Below are 25,534 nucleotides of genomic sequence, written 5' to 3' on the forward strand. Positions count from 1 at the left end.
GTACCTGCACCCTACCCCCCTGCACCCCAACCTCTCTGCCGCAAACCCCCTCCCCAATCCCCATGACCTCCACACTCCAGGTATGCAGTCATGCCCTGCCCATGCACTGCACCCCAGCATCCATGCCACATCCTCCTGCTGCTTGATCCTCACACACATCCCTGCACAGCCATCCCCACGGCCTGTATATCCCCACAGTCCCCCTCAACTCACCTCCCACTGTGTCCTGCTTTCATGTTCCCCACACTGTGCCCTGCCTCTGAATTCTGAGGCCTGCCCCCATGGCCCCCCATGCCACGCCCCACAACCCCACGCCCTATACCCCATGCTCCCAGGCACCAGCATAGCACTTCTGCCACATGCCTAGATCTGTGCTGTGCCCCACCACGACACTGTCACACCTCATCCCATGCTTAGCATCCTGCTCTATACCTGTCCTGAAAATAAACCCTTAGACTACTGAGGGAAATCAACTTCCACAGTAACCCTATCTAGACATTCACATGCCTTGATGGCAATGGAAAATCACAAAGCATAGGAAGATGTTGACAGATATAGTCCAACCTAACAACCAAATTAAAACACCAGAGTAGATGCTGACTTTGAAACAACTAATCAAAGATGTTCATACATCTCTACTAAATAAATTCAACAGGCTGGATAATGATGTAAAGGAGATGAAGAAGATATTAGAAGAGCATAAAAAATAATTTGAAAGAATAAAGAGAAAAATAGCATATATCACAGAGATGAAAGGTACTGTAAACTAAATTATATATATATATATATATATACACACACACACACACACACACACTAAAGACACACAACAAGAGATTTGAAGGAGCAGAAGAAAGAATAAGCAAACTAGAGAATAGGACAATCGGTTTCCGGTGTGCAAAAGAATAAATGGCAAAAATAAGATAGAAAAATTTGAATTGGATCTCAGGGAAATGATGAAAAATATGAAGCACACAAATATAAGAATCATCTGTGTTCCAGAAGGAAAAGAGAGGAGTAAAGTGCTAGGAAGATTAGTTGAGGAAATAATGGGAGAAAACTTCCCAACCCTTATAAAAGACATAAATATGCAAGTCAAAGTCCAACAAGCCCCAAACATAATAAATGCAAATAGGCCTGCTCCAAGACACACAGTAATCAGTCTGTCAAAGTTGAAGAGAAGCAGAAAATCCTGAAAGCAGCAAAGAAAAGCGAACCACCACATACAACAAAAACCACATAAGACTGAGTTTGGACTACTCAACAGGTATCATGGAGGTGAGAAGGCAGTGGTATGATTTATTTAAGATTCTGAAAGAGAAATAATTCCAGCCAAGAATTTTGTACCCAGCCAAGCTGTCCTTCAAAAGGAGGGAGAGAGGGAAAGGAAAGCATGAGGAATTGGTGCCACTGCCTCCACCACCAGTAGCTGTGACATGGGTCCCTCCACCCAGCCTCTCCTCCTTCCTGCCATTGGCTGCCAACCTCCTCGGGATCTATTCCAACAATCTGTTAAGACATGGTGGTGGATTACTATGAAGTTCTAGTCATGCAGAGACCTGCCTCACCTGAGGATGTTAAAAAGGCATATTGTAAATTGGCACTCAAGTGGCACCCTGATAAAAATCCTGAGAGTAAAGAAGAAACAGAGAGAAAATTCAAAAAAGTAGCTGAGGCATCTGAGGTGTTATCAGATGCTAAAAAACAGGACATCCGTGACAAATATGGCAAAGAAGGGTTAAATGGTGGTGGTGGAGGTGGAAGTCATTCTGACAGTCCATTTGAGTTTGGCTTTACATTCATAAACAGGTGATGTCTCCAGGGAAGTTTTCGGTGAAAGGGAACCATTTTCATTTGATTTCTTTGAAGACCTATTTGAGGGGTTTTTTGGAAATTGAAGAGGCCTCCGTGGAACCAGAAACAGGGGCACAGGATCTTTTTTTTTTTTCTGCCTTCAGTTGGTTTCCATCTTTTAGAGGTGGATTTTCTTCTTTTGATACAGGACTTACTTCATTTGGTTCACTGGGGTATAGGGGTCTTACTTCGTTTTCTTCAACATCCTTTGGTAGTAGTAGGAAGGACAACATCAAATCTATATCAATTTCTACTAGAATAGTTTATGGCAGAAAAATCACTATAAAGATGATTACTGAGAATGGCCAAGAAAGAGTAGAAATTGAAAAAGACGGCCAGTTAAAGTTCTTAACAATAAATAGTCAGTAGCAGCTGCTATGCTTGAATAACAAATAATCCAATGCATACATTTACCAGAAATGTTAAACTATAACAAGCACCATTTGAGGAATAACAGGAATATTTTTTGAAGATTTCAAATGAATTCTACTTTCAATATAACTGTACCTAATCTAAAGTATTTATACACAGCTCATCGACGTACCTATTTCTCATAAATTTTTGAAGTTATTATTGGGACAAGGTTAATAGGACCATTTTTTTCCTTTTTGACTTTAAAAATTGTTGTGAACTTCTGTATGCACTTTTCTTTTTCTTATTAAACTTAATCCAAGTGAACTGTGATCCTTTAGCAGTGTTAGGACAAAACTGTACACTAACACCAGTATGTATCTTGCTCTATTTGGTTTGAAATGTGAGCCAAGTAATTTGTCCACTATGAAGTTAACATTGCCAGGATGAACTTTCTACAAAAATAATTTCTTCTTTTTTTTCAGTATTTAATAGCAAAAGATACTAATCCATTAATGGTGACATTTCTGGTTTAATATAAATTAAGGATGTTCTCTAGTCATGCATGAATGCCGGCAACTTAGTAAGTTTTAAGAGTTGTTTAAATATATAATGTTAAGCTTAGGTTTATAAAAAATAAAGCTGATAAACTGGGTCTTTGCCATTTGCTTAAGAAAAAAAGAAGTATTAATGTATTTGGTGCATTCTTCCATGAAAAAAAAAAGTGAGGGAGAAATTAAAACTTTCACAGACAAACAGATGCTGAGAGAATGTATCAGAAGAGACAGGCCCTACAAGGAATACTAAAGGGAGTCCTGTCAGTTGAAAAAAAAAAGAGGGGGGTGGGGTGTGGTGTGAGGACAACTCAAGTGGTAGAATTCTTGCCTGCCACTCAGGAGACCCAGGTTCAATTCCCAGGCCATGCACTTCCCAAAACAAACAAACAAAAGAAACCAACAAAAAATTTTCACAAACTGGTGCTGCAGCACCAGGATAGTCACATGGAAAAAGAAAGAAATGTGACCCCGCCACAGAGTATACAAAAAAAAAAAAAAAAAAAAGACAGGAGAGGGAGGTCTGGAGAAGGGCACAGAATTGAAGAGTACCAGTAATAAGGGTAGCTTAAAGTATAAAAAGAAAATAAGGGGAAAGAATACATAGATCTGACAGAATGCAAAAGATAAGAGGGTAAATTCAATAAATGCCTTTACAGTAATAACTTTGAATGTTAACAGACTAAATTTACCAGTAAAGATATAGATTGGCACAATCTGCATGGATCAAGAAATATGATCCATCTATATGCTGCTTACAAAAGACTCATCTTAGAGTCAAGGATACAAATAGATTGAAACTGAAAAGATGGAAAAAGATGTTCCACGTAAGCTGAAACCAAAAGAAAGCAAAAGCAGCTATACTAATATCAGATAAAATAGACTTTCAATGTAAAGAAGTCATAAGAGACAAAGAAAGATATTACATGTTTAAAAAGGGACAATTCGCCATAAGGAAATAACAGTCATAAATGTTTATGCTCCCAATCAAGGAGTTCTAAAATACATGAGGCAGACACTGGCAAAATTGAAGGGAGCAATAGACGTTCCAACAATAATAGTGGGAGACTTCAAGACACAACTCTCCTCTATAGATAGAACACCAGACAGAGCATCAACAAGGAAATAGAGAACTTCAACAATCTGATAAATGAATTAGACCTAACAGACATATATAGATCATTACACCCCAAAACATTAGGACATATATTCTTCTCTCATTCTCCAGGATAGATCATATTCTGGGACACAAAACAGGTCACACTGGAATGAAGCTGGAGATTAATAACCACCAAAGAACGAGAACTTTTAAATATATGGAGATTAAATAACACACTCTTAAACAATGAGTGGGTCAAAGAATAATTGCTAGAGAAATCAGTAACTATCTGGAGATTAATAAAAATGACAACACTAAATATCAGAACCTACGGGATGCAGCAAAGGCAGTGCTGAAAGAGAAATTTATTGCCCTAAATGCTTACATTAACAGAGAACAAAGAGCAAAAATCAAGGACTCAACCACTCACCTGGAGGAACTAAAGAACAGCAAATGAACACCAAAGCAAATAGAAGGGAAATAAAAAGATTAAAGCAGAATTAAATGAGTTGAAGAACAAAAGAACAATTAAAAGAGTCAATAAAATCAAAAGTTGGTTCTTTGAGAAAATCAATAAAATTGATGAACCCCTAGCTAGGCTGACAAAGAGAAAAAAAGAGAAGATGCAAATAAACAAAATCAGAAATGAGAGGGGGGTTGTAACCATTGAAGACCCCATACAATACAGTAAGTCCCCAAGACACAGAGGTTGGCGCCCCTCCCTCATGGACACAGCAGGCTTGTTCCAGAAGGGAAAAGAAAACAGACTTTACTAGCAGCAAGGATTTAGCTCAACCAAGTTCTAATTACAGAATTAAACAACAATTTCTGACTAATGAAACTAGGCCCCAGCTCAGATAAACTTGGAATAAGCACTAAAGGTACTAGAAGTTTTTGCCCCAGCAGAAAGGGGGCAGGGAAGATGGAAAGAAAACAAAAAAACAACAGAGGCTTTTTGAGTTGGACAGCACAAAATACTGCAAAAGGGCTGGACCCCAGAAAAGAGGGCACATGGAGTCTGGAGATACATAGAGCCACATACCAACTTAAGCTCTTGATTGACAAACCTGGGGAGTGGGGAGGTCCCTCTCTGAAAAGGTTGTTTTTTTTCTGCTCTTTTTCTACTCCTTAACAACTCAAGGTAGAATTGGAAGCCTTCTCCGACTCCAGCAGTGCCCCAGGCAAGGGGAGAATTAAGCTTGTCTGAAAGAAAAAGTAACTAGTCAAGTGAAAGGAGTTAATTCGCTAAAGGATGTAGCTTCCCCAGGAGAAAGGTGGGGCCTAGCTCAAGTGGAAATGTGGAAATCCTCCTTCAAGGAATTCAGGACCCAGGAACTAGAAAACTAAAGCAATTAATGCCAACCAACAACCTCACCTCTGTCTCAACCACGCCCCTAACAGGGAAAATCTTCTGAAATGAAAGGCACCACATCACCTTACACTGGTGGGACAAGCACCACATGCTGGGCAGGATAGGAAAAGCACAGAGTCTAGGAAAGTCTGACAACCTGCTGGGTGTCACCCTCAGAGAAAACAAGTCCTGGCAACTGTTTCCTTCTGAGATGTGGGCCAGTCCAGTCTGGGAAAATCTCACCGGAGTCTATAATATCTGAGGAGACCCTCCTCAAAAAAAAAAGGCTCCACATAGGCAGGGCAAGAAAAAGAAAAACAAGAACTGAAAAATTCTGGTCAGTTAAACAGAACTATGCTAGAGGTCTAAAATAAGTTGAACTGAATGTCAAAGGAAAGATAGAGAACAAAGCCATCTAGGAAAAAAAAAAAAACCCTAGGTAAAAGAGTGAAAACAACCTCCAGAATAAACTAATTAAGGAAATCAAATGCCTAGACACCAGCAAAAAATAATGAGTCATACTAGGAAAATCAAAGATATGGCCAGTCAAAGGAACAAACCAACAACTCAACTGAGACACAGAAGTTGAAACAACTAATTCAGGATGTTTGAACAGACATAGAAAATCTCATCAAAAATCAAATCAATGAGTTGAGGGGAGATATAAAGAAGACATTGGGTGGACAAAAGAAGAAATTGAAAGTTTGAAAAAAACAAATCACAGAACTTAAGGGAATGAAAGACATTAGAAGAGATTTAAAAAAAACAATGGAAACTTACAACAATACATTTGAAGAGGCAGAAGAACGGATAAGTGAACTAGAGGGCTGGATATCTGAAATCCAACACACAAAATAAAATATAGGGAAAGGAATGGAAAAATATGATCAGGGTCTCAGGGAATTGAATGACAACATAAAACACATGAATATATGTGTTGTGGGTATCCCAGAAGGAGAAGAGAAGGGAAAAGGAGGAGAAAGACTAAAGGAGGAAATAATCACTGAAAATTTCCCATCTCTTATGAAAGACATAAAATTTCTGATCTAAGAAGTGCAGCATACCCCAAAGCAGAATAGATACAAATAGACATACTCCAAGACAACCAAATTGTCAGATGTCAAAGAGAAAGAATTTTCAAAGCAGCAAGTCATCACACACAAAATAAGTACAATAAGATTATGTGAGGATTTCTCATCAGAAAGCATGGAGGTGAGAAGGCAGTGGTATGGTATATTTAAGATTCTAAAAGAGAAAAGCTGCTAACCAAGAATTCTACATCCAGCAAAACTGTCCTTCAAAATGAGGGAGAGACCTATGCATTACCCAAAAACAAAACAAACAAGCAAACAAACAAAACAAGCGATGCTGCAATAAGGGAATACTCACATGGCAAAAGAATGAAATTTGGCCCCCGCCATTCCACGTACAAAAAAAAATGAGGGGGAGATTAAAATATTTTCAGACAAACAATCACTGCAAGAAATACTAAAGGGAGCACTACAGGCAGATAGGAAAAGGCAGGAGAGAGTGGCGTGAAGAAGAGTATAGAAATGAAGACTACCAGTAAAAGTAAAAAGAGAAAAAAAAGATATGAAATATAAAATACAAAAGACAATATGATAGGGCAGGCAATGGTGGCACAGTGGCAAGATTCTTGCCTGCCATACTAGAGACCCAGATTCAATTCCCGGTGCCTGCCCATGCAAAAAAAAAGACAATATGATAGAAGAAAGTGTTGCCTTTACAGTAAGAATACTAAATGTTAATGGATTAAACTCCCCAATCAGAAGCATAGACTGGCATAATAGATTAAAACACAGGATCCATTTTTACGGTGCCTGCAGGAGACTTATTTTAGACTCAAGGACAAAATAGGTTCAAAGTAAAGGTTGGGAAAATACATTTCATGAAAACAATCAGAAAAGAGCAGGAGTAGCTATACTAATATTCAACAAATTAGACTTCAAATGTAAAACAATTAAAAGAGATAAAGAATGACACCATGTGTTAATAAAAGGAAAAATTCAACAAGAAGGCATAACAATCATATATATGCACTAAGTCCCTGAGTACTCCAAAGTACATAAGGCAAACACTGACAACACTGAAGGAAGAAATAGACACTGCTACCATAATAGTTAGAGACTTCAATTCCCCATTCTCATCAATGGATACAACATCTAGACAGAGGATCAATAAAGAAACAGAGAATTTGAATAACACAATAAATGAACCAGATTTAACAGGCATTTACAGAACATTACACCTCATCACAGTAGGATACAGATTTTTCTCAAATGCTCATGGAACATTCTCAAGGATAGACCATATGCTGGGTCACAAAGTCTCAGTAAATTTAAAAAGATTGAAATCATATAAAACAGTTTCTCAGATCATAATGGAATGAAGCTGGAAATCAATAACAGGAAAAGGACGAGAAAATTCACAAATATATGGAGGCTAAACAATATATTCTTAAAAAACAAGTTGGTCAAAAAAGTAATTACAAGAGAAATCAGTAAATACCTCAAGGCAATTGAAAATGAAAATACAACATTTATGAAATACAGCATATGCAGTGCTAAGAAGAAAATTTATTGCCTTAAATGATTATATTAAAAAGAAGAAATTGAGGAATTAACTGTTCACTTGGAAGAACTAGCAAAAGAACAGCAAACTAACCCCAAAACAAGCAAAAGGAAAGAAATAACAAAGATTAGAGCAGAAATAAATGAAATAGAGAATGGGAAAAGAACTGAGAAAATCAACAAAATGAGAAGTTGGTTCTATGAGAAAATCAGTAAAATCAATGGACCCTTAGCTAGGTTGACCAAAAAACAGGGGGGGGGGGGGGGAGAGAAGATGCAAATAAATAAAATCAGAAATGGAAGAGGAGACATGACCACTGACCCCACAGAATTAAATGAGGTAACGAGAGGATACTATGAGCAATTGTATGCTAATAAACCAGACAATGTAGATGAAACGGACAACTTCTAGAAAGGCATGAATAACCAACATTGACTCGAGAAGAAATAGATGAATTCAGCAAACCAATTGCAAATAAAGAGACTGAATCAGTCATCAAGAAACTCCCGAAAAAGAAAAATCCAAGACCAGATGGCTTCACATATGAATTCTACCAAGCATTCAAGAAAAAATTAGTACCAATGCTGCTCAAACTCTTCACAAAAAAATGTAGAGGAAGGAAAGCTACCTAACTCATTCTATGAAGCCAACATCAAAGATATTGATACCAAAGCCAGGCAAAGATATTACAAGAAAAGAAAATTACAGACCAATCTCTCCAATGAATATAGATGCAAAAATCCTCAACAAAATACTTGCAAATTGAATCTAGTGGACATTAAAAGAATTATACAACATGACCAAGCGGGATTTATTCTGGGTATGCAAGAATGGTTCAACATAAGAAAATCAATTAATGTAATACACCATATCAATAAATCAAAGCAGAAAAATCTCATGATCATCTTGATTGATGCAGAAAAGACATTTGACAAAATTAACAACATTTCTTGATGAAAATACTTCGAAAGATAGGAATAGAAGTGAACTTCCTCAAAATGATTAAGGAAATATATGAAAAACCCACAGCTACCATCATCCTCAATAGGGAAAGACTGAAAGCTTTCCCTCTAAGATCAGAAACAAGACAAGGATGCCCACTGTCACCATTGTTATTCAACATTGTGCTGGAAGTTTTAGCCACAGCAACTAGACAAGAAAAAAAAAAAGAAATAAAAGGCATCCAAATTGGAAAGGAAGAAGTAAAACACTCACTGTTTGCAGATGATGTAATACCATATGTTGAAAATCCCAAAAAAATCTACAGCAAAGCTCCTAGAGCTAATAAATGAGTACAACAAAGTGGCAGGATAGAAGGTCAATACCCAAAAATCAGTAGCGTTTCTATACATTAGTAATAAGCAATCTGAGGAGGAAATCAAGAAAAAAATTCCATATACAAGAGCAATAAAAAGAGTCAAATATTTAGGAATAAATTTAACTGCAATAAGAGAGACCCATACACAGAAAACTATATGAAATTGCTAAAAGAAATCATAGAATATCTAAATAAATAGAAGGGCATACTGTGTTAATGGATTGGAAGACTAAATACAGTTAAGATGTCAATTCTACAAAATTAATTTATAGATTCAATGCAATACAATTATAATCCCAACAACTTACTTTGTAGAATAGAAAAACCAATAACCAAATTTATTTGGAAGGGAGGGGTGCCCTGAAGAGCTAAAAATATCTTGAGAAAGAAAAATGAAGTGGGAGGTCTCAGACTACCTGACTTAAAGCATATTATGAAGCTACAGTGGTCAAAACAGCATGGTACTGGTATAAAGACAGAGATACTACTCAAAGGAATCAAATAGAGGGTGCATCTATAGACCCTCATCTGTGGACAATTAATCCTTGATAAGGCAGTCAAGTCAACCCACCTGGGACAGGGCAGCCTCTTCAATAACAGTGCTTGGAGAACTGGCTATCATATGCAAAAGAATGAAAGAGGAGCCATATCTCACACTCTTTACAAAAATTAACTCAAAATGGATCAAAGACCTAAACATTAGAGCTAAGACCATAAAACTTTTAGAAGAAAATGAAGGAAAATATCTTATAAAACCTGTAAAAGGAGGCAGTCTCCTAGACCTTATACCCAAAGCACAAGCATTGAAGAAAAAAATAGACAAATGGGAACTCCTCAAAATTAAACACTTTTGTGCATCAAAAAACTTTGTCAAGAAAGTAAAAAGGCAGCTTACACAATGGGAGACAATATTTGGAAAACACATATCAGATACAGGTTTAGTATCAAGAATATATAAAGAAATTCCTCAAATGAACAACAAAAAGACATACAACCCAATTAAAAAATGTTCAAAAAACATGATCAGATACTTATCAGAAGAGGAAATACAAATGGCTAAAAGGCCCATGAAAAGATGCTCAACTTCACTTGCTATTAGGGAAATATAAATCAAAACCACAATGAGATATCAACTGACACCTACTAGAATGACAATTATAAAAAAAAAAAAACAGAAGACAACAAGTGCTGGAGAGGCTGTGGAGAAAGAGGCACATTTGTCCACTGTTGATGGGAATGTAAAATGGAACAATCACTCTGGAAGGCAGTACAGTGGTTCCTCAGGAAGCTAAATATAAAATTGCCATATGATCCAGCAATCCCATTACTAGGTATATATTTAGAGGACCTGAGGGCAAGGACACAAATAGATATTTGCACACCAATGTTTAAAGCAACATTATTTATGATTGCCAAGAAATGGAAACAGCCCAGATGTCCATCAACGAATGAGTGGGTAAACAAATTGTGGTACATACATATGATGAAATATTATGCAGCTATAAGACAGAATAAAGTCAAGAAGCATGTAACAACATGAATGAATCTTGGGGACATTATGCTGAGTGAAATTAGCCATAAACAAAAAGGCAAATACTGTATGGTCTCACTAATATGAACTAATATTAGTGAATTAACTTTAATTGGAGAATTAAAGTTAAGAACACAGGTTATGATGAGATACGCACAGTGCAGAGATTGGGCAATTGGTGCTGAAAATACAAATGGTGCAACAAGACTGATTGCAAAAATTCAGAAAATCCAAAATACTACCTGATTGTAGCACAATAATATAAGTACTGCATGAAGCTGAACATGGATATGATAGAGGGAGAAGGGCTGGGGGGCACGTATGCAACCAGAAGGAAAGATAGAGGAAAAGGACTGAGATGGTATAATTTAGGAATGCCTAGGGTGGACAATGATGACAAACGTACAAATAAGAAAAGTTTTTGCATGAGAGAGAACAAATGAATGTTAATAGTGCAGGGTATTGAAAATAGATGGTATATGAGAAAAAGTACAATGAAAGCAAGTTAGAGTCTATAGTCAACAGTAACTTTGTAATATGCGTCCACTGAAAGTAACAAAGACTTTATGCCAAAACTCAATGTGAACAAGTGGGGAGCATGGGAAAGGAGTATAGATTCTTTGTATGGAAGAAAAGGAAATGTCTTCAGCTAGATTATGGTGGCAAAGGCATAGCTATACACTTAGGTTGGATTGTATGATGTGTGAATAGAACTATTTAAAAATGAACAGAGAGAAATAAGTGCTAGAGAAAATAAGGAGAAAGAGATGTACCTATTCACTGTCAGGAGGGAAACTGAGAGGTGCAGCCCATTGGAGGGCAGGATGGTGGTTTCAGAGGAGGCTAGGGGTGAGGTTGCCATAAGATCCTGAAACCCCATTGCTCAGTATATACCTGGAGGAGCTGAGTGTGGGGACACAAATGGACATTTGCACGCTGGTGTCTATGGCGGCAGTGTTTACAATCCACAATGGATGGAGGTAGCCTAAGGGTACAATGACTGAGGCATGGAAGAGAGAACTATGGTGGATACATACAACAGACTACTGAGCAGCTGCAAGAAGGAATGAAGTTGTGAGGCATGCAACTGGGTGAACAAACCTTAAGGACTTAAGTTTGAATAAAATGGCAGAGACAAAAAGACAAATATTATCATGCCTCACTCATATGGACTAACTATAATATAAAAACTCAGTGAACTGAAGTCAAGAGCATGGGTTATCAGATTGGGGCCTATCATCAAGGGTCCAAGATTGTAAGTTTTTACAGCAGTCATATATATTCATAAGTCGTAACTGTAATTTCTAAATTCTGAAATACTAAGCTATTTGTTTATAATCTGGCCATTCCCAGAAATTTCAGGTATTTATATGACACCTGAGATTCTGAGTTGAAGCGCTGAAACTGTGAAAGTCAGCACTACCCCATTCAGCAACTGCTAGAAAAGTCAAGAAAAGTGATTACACTTCAACTAGAGATATGAATGAAGCTGATTTGGATAGGACTAAGGTAGAGCAGAATACAGGATAAAGGATGATGGTCCATATTTTAAAACTTCAACTTCTGTGTGAGACCAAAGGGAGAGATGTTTATCTGAAGTAAAATGTGTATATATATATATATATATATATATATATATATATATATATATACATACATACATTAGATAATGTGCTACAAATTAGATAATGTGCTACAAATATATATATATATAAAATATATATTAATTTTAATATATATTTAATATATTAATTAAATATATATTAATAATATAAATATATATTAAATTTATATATTTATATATATTTATATATATATATTTGTAGCACATTATCTAATTTAAATTGTATGGTCAGTTTATTTGAAAATCATAAATACATGAAATCTTGAATAGGGCATAAGATCTTGTTGGTTTGTACAGGTTAGTGTGATACTTTTCTATATCCCAGAGTAATTTGGACAGAGAAAAAAAAGTATTTGCAAAGTCCCCTTGGGGGACTAGGGAAAAGAGGAAATTTTGAACTTCCTCATTTGGAGAATTCCTGCTATTTTCACAAGCGGTGGGGACAACCAATTCAATAGGCTGAGCCCTCAGTCTTGGGGGTTACCCCTATGAAACGTATTCCTGCAAATGAGAAACTAAACCTACTTATAATTATGCCTGAGAGTCACCCCCAGAGAACCTCTTTTGTTGCTTAACGTGGCCTCTCTGTGAGCCAATTCAGCAGATAAATCACTGTCCTCCCCTCTATATGGGACATGACTCTCAGGGGCGTAAATCTCTCTGGCATCGTGGGACAGGACTCCGGGATGAGTTGGGACCAGGTATCCTGGGATTGAGAAAGCCTTCTTGATCAAATGGGGGAAAAGTGAAATGAGGCAAAATAAAGTTTCAGTGGCTGAGATATTTCAGAATTGAGAGGTTATCCTACAGGTCATTCTTACACATTTTATAGATATTCCTTTTTAGTTTATGGTGTATTAGATTGCCTAGCAGGAAGTACCTAAAATTGTTGGGCTGTGTTCCAGTAGCCTTTATTCTTTATTGATTTATTTATTTTAATATATCTATTGTAAAAACTTCATACAGACATATATTCATGACATATAAACATTCCATACATTGTGTACAATCAATGGCTCACAATATCATCACAGAGTTGTATATTCATCACCATGATCATTTTTTGATTATTTGTATCACTCCAGAAAAAGAAATTTAAAAAAAAGAAAAAAACTCATACATACTGTAACCCTCACCCCTCCCTCTCATTGACATTACTGTTTCCATCTGCCCAATTCATTTTACCCTTGTCCCCTCTATTATTTATTTATTTTCATCCATATTTTTTTACTCATCTGTCCATAACCTGGATATAAGGAGCATCAGAAAAAAGGTTCTTACAATTACACAGTCACATTGTAAATCTTTATACAATTGTCTTCAAGAATTTAGACTCCAGTAGCCTTGAATATTGAAGATAACTCATAACTATATAGCTTTTACAATGTGACCATGTGGATGTGAAAACCTTGTGTCTGATGCTCCTTTTATCCAGGGTATGGACAGATGAGTAAAAAAAATAAGGATAAAAATAAGTAATAAGGGATGGATAAAGTATAAAAAGTGGGTAGACTGAAATACTAGTGGTCAATGATGTATGATGTATGGGGATGTTTGAGTTTTTTCTTTTTTCTTTTTATTTCATTTTCTGGAGTGACATGAATGTTCTAAAAATGATCATGGTGATGAATACACAACTGTGTGATGATATTTTGAGCCAAATGATTGTATACTGTGGATGGATTGTATGTGTGTGAAGATTTCTCAATAAAAATATTTTTTAAAAAGATGTCAATTCTAACCAAATTGATCTATGGATTCAACACAATGCCAGTCAAAATTCCAACAGCCTACTTTGAAGACTTGGAAAAGCTAGTTATCAAATTCATTTGGAAAGGAAAGAAACCTCGAATAGCTAAAAATATCCTAAAAAAGAATAATTAAGTGGGAGGGTTAACACTTCTTGATTTTGAATCTTATTATAAAGCCACAGTGGTCAAAACAGCATGGTACTGGCACAAAGACAGAAGTGTTGACCAATGGAATTGCATCGAGAGTGCAGAAACAGACCACCAAATCTAAGGTCAACTGATCTTCAACAAGGCCTCTGAATCCACTGAACTGGAACAAAATAGTCTTTTCAATAAATGGGCATGGGAAAATTGGACCTCAATAGCCAAAAGAATGAAAATGGACCCTTACCTTACACCCTGAACAAAAATTAACTCAAAGTGGATCAAAGACCTAAATAGAAAAACCAGTATCATAAAACTCCTAGACAAAAATATAGGGAAACATCTCCAAGACCTGGTAATTGCAGGTAGGTTCCTAAATTTTACACCCAAAGCATAAGAAACAAAAGAACATATAAATAAATGGGAATTCTTCAAAATCAAATGCTTTGTGCTTCAAAAGACTTTGTCAAAAAAGTAAAGAGGAGCCAACTCAATGAGAGAAAATATTTGGAAATCACCGATCAGATAAAGGTTTGATATCCTGTATACACAAAGAAATCATACAACTCAAAAACAAAAGGACAAACTATCCAATTTTAAAATGGGCTGAAGATATGAATAGACATTTTTAAGAGAAAGTACATGGCTCAAAAACACATAAAGAGATGCTCATTTTCATTAGCTATAAAGGAAATGTTGAACAAGACTACAAAGAGATACCACCTCACACCTGTAAGAATGGCTGCTATTAAACAAACAGGAAACTGCAAATGTTGGAGATAATGTGGAGAAATTGGGACACATATACTGCTGGTGGGAATGTACATAATGGTACAGCCACTATTGAAGACAGTCTGGCAGTTCCTCAGAACACTAAATACCGAGTTGCCCTATAACCCAGCAATACCAGTACGCAGTATATGCCCAGAAGAGCTGAAAGCAGTGACACAAACAGACATTTGCACACCAATGTTCATAGCAGCATTATTCACAATTGCCAAATGATGGAAACAATCAAGGTACACATCAACAGACGAGTGGACAAACAAAATGTGGTATATACATATGACAGAATATCATGCAGCATTAAGACAAAATGATGTCCTGAAGCACATGACAATAGGGATGAACCTTGAGGATATAACGCTGAGTGAAATAAGTCAGACACAAAGTACAGGTACTGTATGATTTTACTTTTATGACTTTGGTAAAGGTAAACTCAGAGCCTTATAATACAGAATAGAGGGTACCTAGAGATACCCAGATGGTAGAGATGGGTGAATGGTTAGCTAATGAGGTTGAACTTAAATGTAAGGGAATGGATAGAAGTGAAGGCACTTCAATATCAATGGATATTGAAGGTGATTATGATTGAAAGGGGTTGAATAGAGCCATGTATCCCTCCAATTAACACTACAAATATAAATAAGTTCTTGCATGAACCACTTCAAAGGTAGGAATCTTGTACAAAGAGTTTATAATATTGGGGTATATAGAGAATACTACTATTACATGCTATGGGCAATGTTTAACAGGAAGATATAAACAATCCCACAGCAATTTCAGAGGTAAATAATTTGGGTGGGGGAGGGCAAGAGCTAAGAGGAAGTTTGGATTTTCTATTCGGTGAGGGTATGCTTATTGGTTATTTTTCTCTTGGGTGCAATGAACATTATCTAAAATTGAGAGTATTGATGATTACTAAGTGAGGGTAATATGAGACATGAACTGTTGACTTTGGACATTATACATGATGCCCAATCGATGGAGGTGGCTGAAGGATACAATGACTGAAAAGTAGAATGGTGAACTGTGGTGTATACATATGATTGAATATTACACTTCTACAAAAACGAACAAAGTCATGAGGCATGCAACGTTTTGCAACATAATCTGTGGGACATTATGTGATGCAAAATAAGCCAGACACACACAAAAAAAGCCAATATTGTATGGTCTCATTGAGAAAATACTTATAAGAAAACTGGGGCCTAGATTGTAAGCTCTTATAACAGTCACATTTATTCCAGAGCTGTAATTCCTATTTCTACATTTTGAGATGCTGTGCTATATATGTATAACTGGTATTTCCCTGGAACTTTGGATACCTGTGGGTATCCACAGACACAGAATAGGAGCTCTGAAGTTCTGAGAGTCAGCATTGCCACATACAACAACTGTTAAAGAAACTGAAAAAGAGATCAGGCTTTAATTAGAGATAAAAAAAAAAAAGAAGCCAATTGGATTGGGACTAAGGTAAATTAGAACACAGGGGTAAGGAGGACATTGTCTGTATTTTAGAACTTCGCCTAGTCTATGAGATCAAAGGAAGAAAGGTTTATTTTGACCAAAACCTAAATTTTCTATAACACATAATCAAACTCAATCTGTCTGAAAAGAATATTTAAACAACCCAAAACATAAGGAACCCAGAATGGGAATGAGGTTTTATAATCCTGTATAGCTTAATGTAAGGCCTAGATATATCCCAGGGTCTATTGAGCAGATAATTAAAAAGTACTGGCAAAATTCCTTGAGGGATGGAAGAAAAAATATGGAATTATTAAACTTTACCACTGAAGAAACCTCTGATACTGTCCCAAACATTAGGTATACCAGAGTCAACAGGCCAAACCCTTGATCTTAAGCCTTACTCTTGTAAAGCTTATTTATGTAGCAGGGAAGCTAAACTTACCTGTAGCATGCCTAAGAGTTTCTTCCAAAAGGACCTCTTTTGTTGCTTAGATGTGGCCTCTCTCTCTCTCTCTCTCTAAGCCCAACTCTGCAAGTAAAAATCATTACCCTCCCCGCTGTGTGGGACATGACATCCAGAGGTAAAAGTTTCCCTGGCAATGCGGGATGTGACTCCAAGGGATGAGCCCTGACCTGGTACCATGGTATCGACAAGATCTTCCTGACCAAAAGGGGGAAAAGAAGTGTGACAAATGAGGTATCAGTGGCTGAGAGAGTTCAAATGCAGTCAAGAGACTCCTCTAGAGGTTATTCTTACATAAGCTTCAGCTAGATATTGCTATTTTTCATGGTTTACCAAAACCATTCCTGCTGACCCTAAAGAGCACCAAAGGCTTTATCAGAGATTCTACAAAAGTTTCATACACTATGATTACTTTCCAGAAACCTACAACCTCAAGATGGGTTCCTAGGCCAGATGAGTCATGAAACCCAGAGGGGCCAGCCTCTCCAAGAACATCAATTGTCAATAATATTATTAACAGCCTCTTTCAACATGAAAAAAGTTAGAATGGGCATAGCCCAAATATCCCTAATGACTTGGAGAAAGATCAAAGGAGAAGGTGGAATTATAACAGAGAAGATAGGATTTAATAAATGAGTATGACTGCTGAATTATATTGATATTTCTTTTAATCTCCTGTGTCTTGGAGCAGCTAGAAGGAAAAAAAAGCTAAAATTGTGGAATTGTAATCCAAACCAAACTCTGAAATCTGTTCTATAACTAATAGTTTCTGTGTGCTTTGACATTTATTGCTTTTTTTGTATATATGTTATTTTTCACAAAAAAATGGTTAAAATGGTAAAAAAGAAATGCAATGTAGATGTCTGGATTATGAAAGTGAGAACAAGTGACTACCGTTAGACATAAAGTTGCTCAAGGATATGTATACGGGAAGCCAATAATCACATCACTTCTAGCAATAGGTCTAAGTACAGCTCTATTATTTCAAAGTAGCGATACACAGATGATATTTCAAGATATCCACAACAACTGTACTGTGTTATTGAAGATTGTATGATTTCTCTTCATGACAAGTCAAAGATACTACTAATACCACAGTGGTTTATTATCTACATTCATATTTGAAGGAAATGCTAAATTTCAGTTAGAGGTTAATGAAAGTATGAAGTGATTTTTTTCCCCATCTAACTTCACAGATTCTCTGAAATCTATCCATATCCACCAGGTTAAGAACAAGCAACCTGTAGAAAGAGGACTGGCCTGTGGTTAAACTCTATATCATGGACAATATGTAGGTTGGCTGATAAGAAATAAATTAGGTTATGAATAGGGACCTGGGGTTAGAAGTAAGGGGAAAACCTGTCAGAACATGAAACTATCCTGCTCCATTTAAATGTCCACTAAAGGTATCCACAGCTCTCAAATAACCAGGTGGACAAGATGATATATTCCACAAATGTCAGGCAGCCACATTTCCTAGGCACCTTGTGCTTGCCTAATGGGCTCACGTACAAAGTGGTCATAGTCACAAGGATGATGGCTCTTTATATTCTGAACAACATGATTTCACCCTAACCAAGACTCATTTGGCTACATTCAATGTTAAGTGTCCAAATTGCCATCAGCAAAAACCAATAATGAGTGGCATCAGTCTCCAAGAGGAACAAACCTGGCTACCAGGTAAGAGTTAATATACTGGATCCCTTCCATTATGATGTGAACAGTGCTTTTCCTTCACAAGATAGATACATATATCAGGTATACATTTGCTATCCTACCCAAACTGCTTCTGCCAGAGACATTATTAATGGATTTACAGAACACCTTATTCATTACTATGGTATCCATACCATATTACCTCCAACCAGAGGACACATTTTACAGTGAGAGAGGGCCAGCCAATGGGCTCACACTGAGGAATTAATTGGACTTACCATACTCAGCAACAGGTAACTCAATACAACAGTGGAACAGTCTACTGAAAGTTTAGTCTCTCCATCTGGTGATGTTAGATGACATCACCAGATGGAGAGACACTATGTGAGTTTAGGCTATTCTCATTCAGGATGTAGAACAAGTCTTGAACCAGTTGTCTTTATATGGTATCATCTATCACATAATCAGGATAATTGAGGAGTGGGGTTTGGAGTTATAGTAATTCCTAATAACTCATAAAGAATTTTGCTTCCCATCCCCAATGCTCAATGAATTTGTAAGTAATGGCTCCAGTGAAATGGAAGTTGAGATTGTCCCCTGGCCATTTTGGATTCCTCATACCACTAAACAAAAAGGAAGGAAGTTAAGGGGGTCATTCTACCATATGTGTGCATGATCTAAATTACCAGGTAGAAAACAGGTTGCTGATACCCAATAGAAACATGAGATACTATATTTGGAACCCAAAATATCCATTGGAGTGACTTTTACTACTCCCTTGCCAATGGCCTTTACCAATGGAACTCAATAAAGTCAATACCAGCAAGGCTTCAGATCTTTCAGAATAAAGATTTCAGTTACCTCAGCCATAAAGAAGGCAGATAAAGAATCTCATCCAATCTAGGGGCTTGCAAAGGGTAAGGAGAACATGGAATGGGTAGTGGAAGAAAATAGCTCTGATTATTAACCTGGGTCTCATGACTAGCTACAGAAGTAAGGACTATAAAGGGTATGTTTTTAAGTTATTTATTTTCTCCCCTGTACCCCATTACCTTATATAAAGAACATCAGTGGTAGCTAGTGGGTAGGTTTCCCATATGAGTAAAACGGAATTAATATGACCCAGCAGAGAAATAGTGGCTGATGGAAATTTGGGCATTTGCTGTTAGAGAATATGAACTGTTCACATAAACAAAAGACAAGAGTAGACAGTGTGAGACAACAGGCATGGACTGCTGAATATTTCCCATTTTCCCCTCCAAATCCATTCTCTTTCCTTCTCTAGCATGCCCTTCTCTCTGCCCCTAGGCTGACCCTTTTGGATCACAACTAGGCTCCCAAACCCTCCAGCTTCTGGTAGGGTGTGGCAAATCGGGAGTCCCAGCAGGAGATGGGAGGAAAGGAAGAGAGGGCATACAGAGTATTTATTTGATCAGCTGGGCCTGACTTTTCTTAAGGCAGTCATTTTTGCATGGCTATCTTCCTGGGTTTGGATTCTGGTGACTCCTCCCTCTTCCTCATCTCTTTGGGCTTAAGGGTGCTGACAGGTCTACATCCTGTCCATTTCTTAGAATATATAGTACCTCTACTGTTTCTATGGCTAACTATTAAACCCTTCTTGGATTACCCTAATGCATCATCTGTTTCCTTTCAGACCCTGATGGATATGGAAAGTCCCTAAGGGAATGAATGCTAAACTGAGGATCTTGCAGGACACATGGAAGTTCACCAGAAGAAGGAGGAGAAGGTACACGACAGAGAAAACCATCTATTTAATCAGCATGTCAAGTCTTATAGGAGTGAAAGAGAGCCTGATGTGTTCTAGGAACCACAAGGTTATATGGAGCAGGAATATGATGGAAGATGAAACTGGAAAATGCAAAGATTACAAAGAGCTTTGAGTGCCATACCTACTGAGGGTCGTGGACATCATCTTATGTGGGCAGGAAATAGAATCCAAAACTGTTCACTTATTCTTGTCACAGGGATTTATTACCTTTCATTTTTGAAACGAGTATCTTATTGTAAATAAATCTACATCATGATTTATTGGGTAGAAGTAATAGGGAAATGATATCCCTTCCAAATTTGGCTCAGAAAAAAAGTCTCATCCTGTCAGATGCCAAGATAGTACAGGGAATTACCTCAGTCTACTTCATTCTGGACCAAAAGAACAATTTCCCTTCTTTTATTTTCCTTTCTCCACTGAACAGCTGAAAAGGCCCCTGAGAGAATTCTGACTCTCTCGACTTGGCAGGGTCTATAGACGGGTGCATTTTTGCTTTATTTAGAAATACCTGTGGGAAATGGTGGGCATCGGGAAGGCATGTATGGCAAAATCTGGGACTTTTGACACAGAGTCTTTTCTTTGAGCAGAGTGTCAGCCCCTATGATCCTTGGGATTCCTCTGATAGGTTGTTGAATATCTCCAATAAGAGCTTGCTTCAAAGCCCCTTGGCTTGTTTTTGAAAGAATTCCTGGGCTTATGTGTCTCAAGTTCCCTTTGTTCTTTCCATGCCAAGCATTTTCTGGACTTCTGACTGTCATCAGTATCCTTCAAAGTATGTGGATTATTTAGGAGGCAAACGGTCCACATTATCAGCAGTCATGATTGTGCTAACTGAATATTTTCTTCCCTTGTAAAATATTGTCTTTTTCCAAATAAATAAATGACTATCTGCATTCCATTACCTGAGGCAAATTTATAGAATCAGAGCCCTCCATATTACTCACATTATTAATTAGCACAATTTTTGTCCTTGAGATGCTGGACTACAGGATCAGTGTGGCTTCTACAGACATTGGAAGCCAAAACTCTAATCTCTAATGTGTCTTCTGCCTCCTTTACTGATGAGTGGACTTCAGCGAATGAATGGCCCTGTTCCTCAGCTGTCCAAGGACTTGATTTAATTTCAGTCTTAATCTTCATTGGAAGTCTCTGTCTTCATTGGAAGTCTCCACACATACTGTTTGCTCCATTATTATGGATTGCATTTCCTCTCTGCTGCAATGTCTCATGCTTGTCCTTCCTTGGGCTCTAGTGGCTATAGACATTTGCATTAATTTTCATTTCTCCCGGTGTTTTATAAAAAGTCCTCTTTGCCACTTATCCTGTAAATAGAAAACCATTTAGCTCAACCAAAAAGCTGAACTCCATATCCTTCCAAGAACTAAAATGTGTCTTTCTGTAACTATTATCTCCCCTCTTCTCACAGCCTCTAAGGAACCACTTCAGGGGCCAAGTAGAGACTGCTTCTACCTAGGTTGCTTACACCTATCTGAAGTTTTCTTAGTTGCCATTCTAAAGTACACCTCCAAAAAGGGCATACACACACATACAGTCCATATGCATCTGAGTAAAGTCATCCAGTGATAAAGGAATGGTTAAGTAAACTATGAAACTCATTAAATAGAAGAGTATGCAGTCTTAATAGCATATATATATATACTATGTATATATATATATATATATATATATATATATATATATACACGTGTGTGTGTGGTTTGAAAGGAAGTATGCCCCCCAGAAAAGCCATGTTTTAATCAAAATATCATTTCTTAAAGGTAGAATAATCTCTATTCAATACTGTATGTTTGAAACTATAATCAGATCATCTCCCTGGATGATGTGATTTAGTCAAGAGTGGTTGTTAAACTGGATTAAGGGACGACATGTCTCCAACCATTTGGGTGGGTCTTGATTGGTTTATTGGGGTCCTATAAAAGAGGAAACATTTTAGAGAAAGAGATTCAGAGAGAGCAGAGGAGAACGACATAGCCATGAGAAGCAGAGTTCACCAGCCAGTGACCTCTGGAGATGAAGAAGGAAAATGCCTCCCAGGGAGCTTCATGAAACAGGAAGCCAGGAGAAGAAACTAGCAGATGACTCTGTGTTCATCATGTGCCCTTCCAGATGAGAGAGGAACCCTGACCATGTTCACCATGTGCCTTTCCAGATGAGAAAGAAACCCTGAACTTCATCGGCCTTCTTGAACCAAGGTATCTTTCCCTGGATGCCTTTGACTGGACATTTCTATAGACTTGTTGTAATTGGGACATTTTCTCGACCTTAGAACTGTAAATTAGCAACTTATTAAATTCCCCTTTTTAAAAGCCATTCCATTTCTGGTATATTGCATTCCGGCAGCTAGCAAACTAGAACAATATATATTTTAGAATAGAATATATTTGGAATATCCCTATTCCATGTATATATATTTGGAATAGGAATAGGATATATATATATACACACATATAAATCACATTGAACACTTCGGGGAAATATGTATGTTATGTTGTTAGCAGGAAACAGAATTATATAGCAACACATTATGTTTTGCAAAGCATGAACTTACATCTCTATGCATAAGAAAAAGATGTGAAATAGATATACCACAATATTTTCAATGGGTTGAATGGATGCTATAAAGAATTTTCACCATGAAAAATAAATAAATTTTTCTTATTTATTTCAAAGAAAAAGCGTTTATTTTTAGAACATAAAATAGCATTCCCTTTTTTAAAAAAAGTAAAAGCAAATGTCATCTTTTTTCATCATTGGGTGTCCCAAATAATGACACTCATATCAAGGTAGAGGGAAAACAGAGAGAGGGCTGTAATCTGGGACCATGGTGTAGATGAGCAGAAATTTAGGAAGAGTGTCTGGAGTCAGGAGAACACTAAGGGCTCAGTTTAACCACTGAGTCTGTCTCTTTTGCAGATGTACCATGATTATGATAAAACTATCAGTCAAGGGAACTTGGAGGTTGCTGGTCTCACTATTCTGCAGAGAACAATGGGATGCGACTGTGAAGAAAACTGTCCCTTCCAGGCAGCTGACCCAGAGAGAGAGGAAAAGAATGGGAAAGATTTCTTCACTATAAAGTTACTGTTTTTCCCTCTGTTATTAATAAATATTTGGGGCAGGGGATATTTTGAAACTACACAAATATCCCAGGTCTCCTTTTACTTTCATCTATGAATTTTAGCATCCCACAATGGATAATGCTCATAGCAATCACTATTGTGGTATTCTAATGACAAGTTTCTATTTCCCTTATTCCTTCTACATTTTTTAATGGGAATTCTTCTATATGGAGAATTATACCTTCTCCCACATTAAAATTATTTTGTATTGTTTTTCACATTTGTGTGGACTCATGGCTATTTATTTTATTCTTTGGATTACAGTCCAATACTATTGTACTTTATTTTGTTGCTCAAATTGTTGTAACATTGACCATTAGGAGTTCTTTCAAGTTGGCTTCTGTGCCCTTTTGATGTGTCCCCATTCTTTTCTTTTTCTTTTTTTTAAAGCACTTCCTTACTTTCTGGCACTGCAAGATGCTCCAGGTTTACCTTATCTTTTTCCACCCCATTCCTGGAATTAACCTCTTCTTCAAGGAACCCTGGTTTCTTTTAATGGAGAATGGTATTTAGAAATAAGATTTAAGTACTAGGTTGCTTACTGCTCCTGGGACCAGCTCAGTAGACGGAGGTAAAAAGGATATGTGGGTACATTAACCCGTGTATGCGAACATATTTCTATATCTATCTATCTGTTTATATAGACTAAAAGTTCCTACTGATTCTTCGACTCTGAGCCAGCACTACAGGGGTCATTCTCCTCTTTCTCCTTTCCTTATTTGCAACTTCTTCCTCTGACAATGAGAAACCTGGCTCTCATTATTAACATATACTAACTTATTTGCTCAACCCTAGTATACATATAATGTCATTTCAGAATTGTTAACCCAGAGCCCTGTGAGAAAAGCGTCTGTGTGCAGTTCTTTTCTTCTTTAGCCTTACAGAAAACAAAATAGTGGTTGCCAGAATTGGGATAGTGGACTGACTACAAAGAGTCAGCATGAAGGCAATTCCAAGTGATAAAACTGGTCTATATGGAACTGCTAGTGTGGGTACATAATTCTACGTATTTGTTAAAACTCACAGAACTGTACACCAGCCGCTCAAAACACAGATATTCCTAAAGTATTTAAGGTCAGTGCTTTTATTCCCCACTCCCTCCAGTGTAGTTAAGTCAGTGGTTATCAATGGGGGTGATTTGGCCCCCAGGGCACCTCTGTCAATATCTGGAGACATTTTTTCCTTTTTTGTATGCTGTATGGCAGGGTCACATTTCATTCTTTTTTCCATGTGGTTATCAATGAAGTGATTTGGCCCCCAGGGCACCTCTGTCAATATCTAGAGACATTTTTTCCTTTTTTGTATGCTGTATGGCAGGGTCACATTTCATTATTTTTTCCATGTGAGTATCCCATTATTGCAGCACCATTTGCTGAATTTTTGTTTGTTTGTTTGGGAAGTACATGGACCAGGAATTGAACCCGGGTCTCCCACATGGCAGGTGAGAATTCTACCACTGAACTACCCTTGCAGCCCCCAAATCCGGAGATGTTTTATAAAGGTTATCACTACTGGGGAGGGAAAACTGGCATCTAGTGGGCAGAGCCCAGGGATGCTGCTAAACATCCTATAATGCACAGCCCAATCGCCAACAACTAAGGATTATCTGGCCCAAAATACCCATAGTGCCAAGGCTGAGAAACCCTGGGTTATGTGAACGTTTTGTAATACACTTAGATCCATTAGTCTGCATTTTATCTTGGGGTCTCACCACATCCTGGTTGATTTTCTTTTTTAATTTACATACAGCAAACTTAACTTTCTGTAGTGTAGAGTTTTGTGGGTTTTGACAAGTGCATATGGACATATCCACCATTACAGTCCTATATAGAACAGTTCAACACCCCAAAATTCCCTTATCCTGACCCTTTGAACCCCTCCCCTCATTCCTATTCCCTGGCAACTACTGTTTTCTTTTCCATCCCTATAGTTTTGCCTTTTCCAGAACGTTACATAAATGTAATAATAGAATATGGAGACTTTGGGGTCTGGTTTCTTTCCCTTAGCGAAATGCAATTAAAATTCATTCATGTGGTTGCATGAATCAATAGGTGCTTCTTTTTA

General features: G+C 37.3%; 1 pseudogene; it reads left to right on the top strand.

Moving 5' to 3' along the window:
• The first annotated feature begins 1,519 nt into the window (after nt 1-1,519).
• On the top strand, nt 1,520-2,223 carry LOC143656534 (dnaJ homolog subfamily B member 6 pseudogene; annotated as a pseudogene).
• Nucleotides 2,224-25,534: the final 23,311 nt, after the last annotated feature.

This window comes from Tamandua tetradactyla, chromosome 14, assembly GCF_023851605.1.
Source record: "Tamandua tetradactyla isolate mTamTet1 chromosome 14, mTamTet1.pri, whole genome shotgun sequence".
NCBI classification, from domain to species: domain Eukaryota; kingdom Metazoa; phylum Chordata; class Mammalia; order Pilosa; family Myrmecophagidae; genus Tamandua; species Tamandua tetradactyla.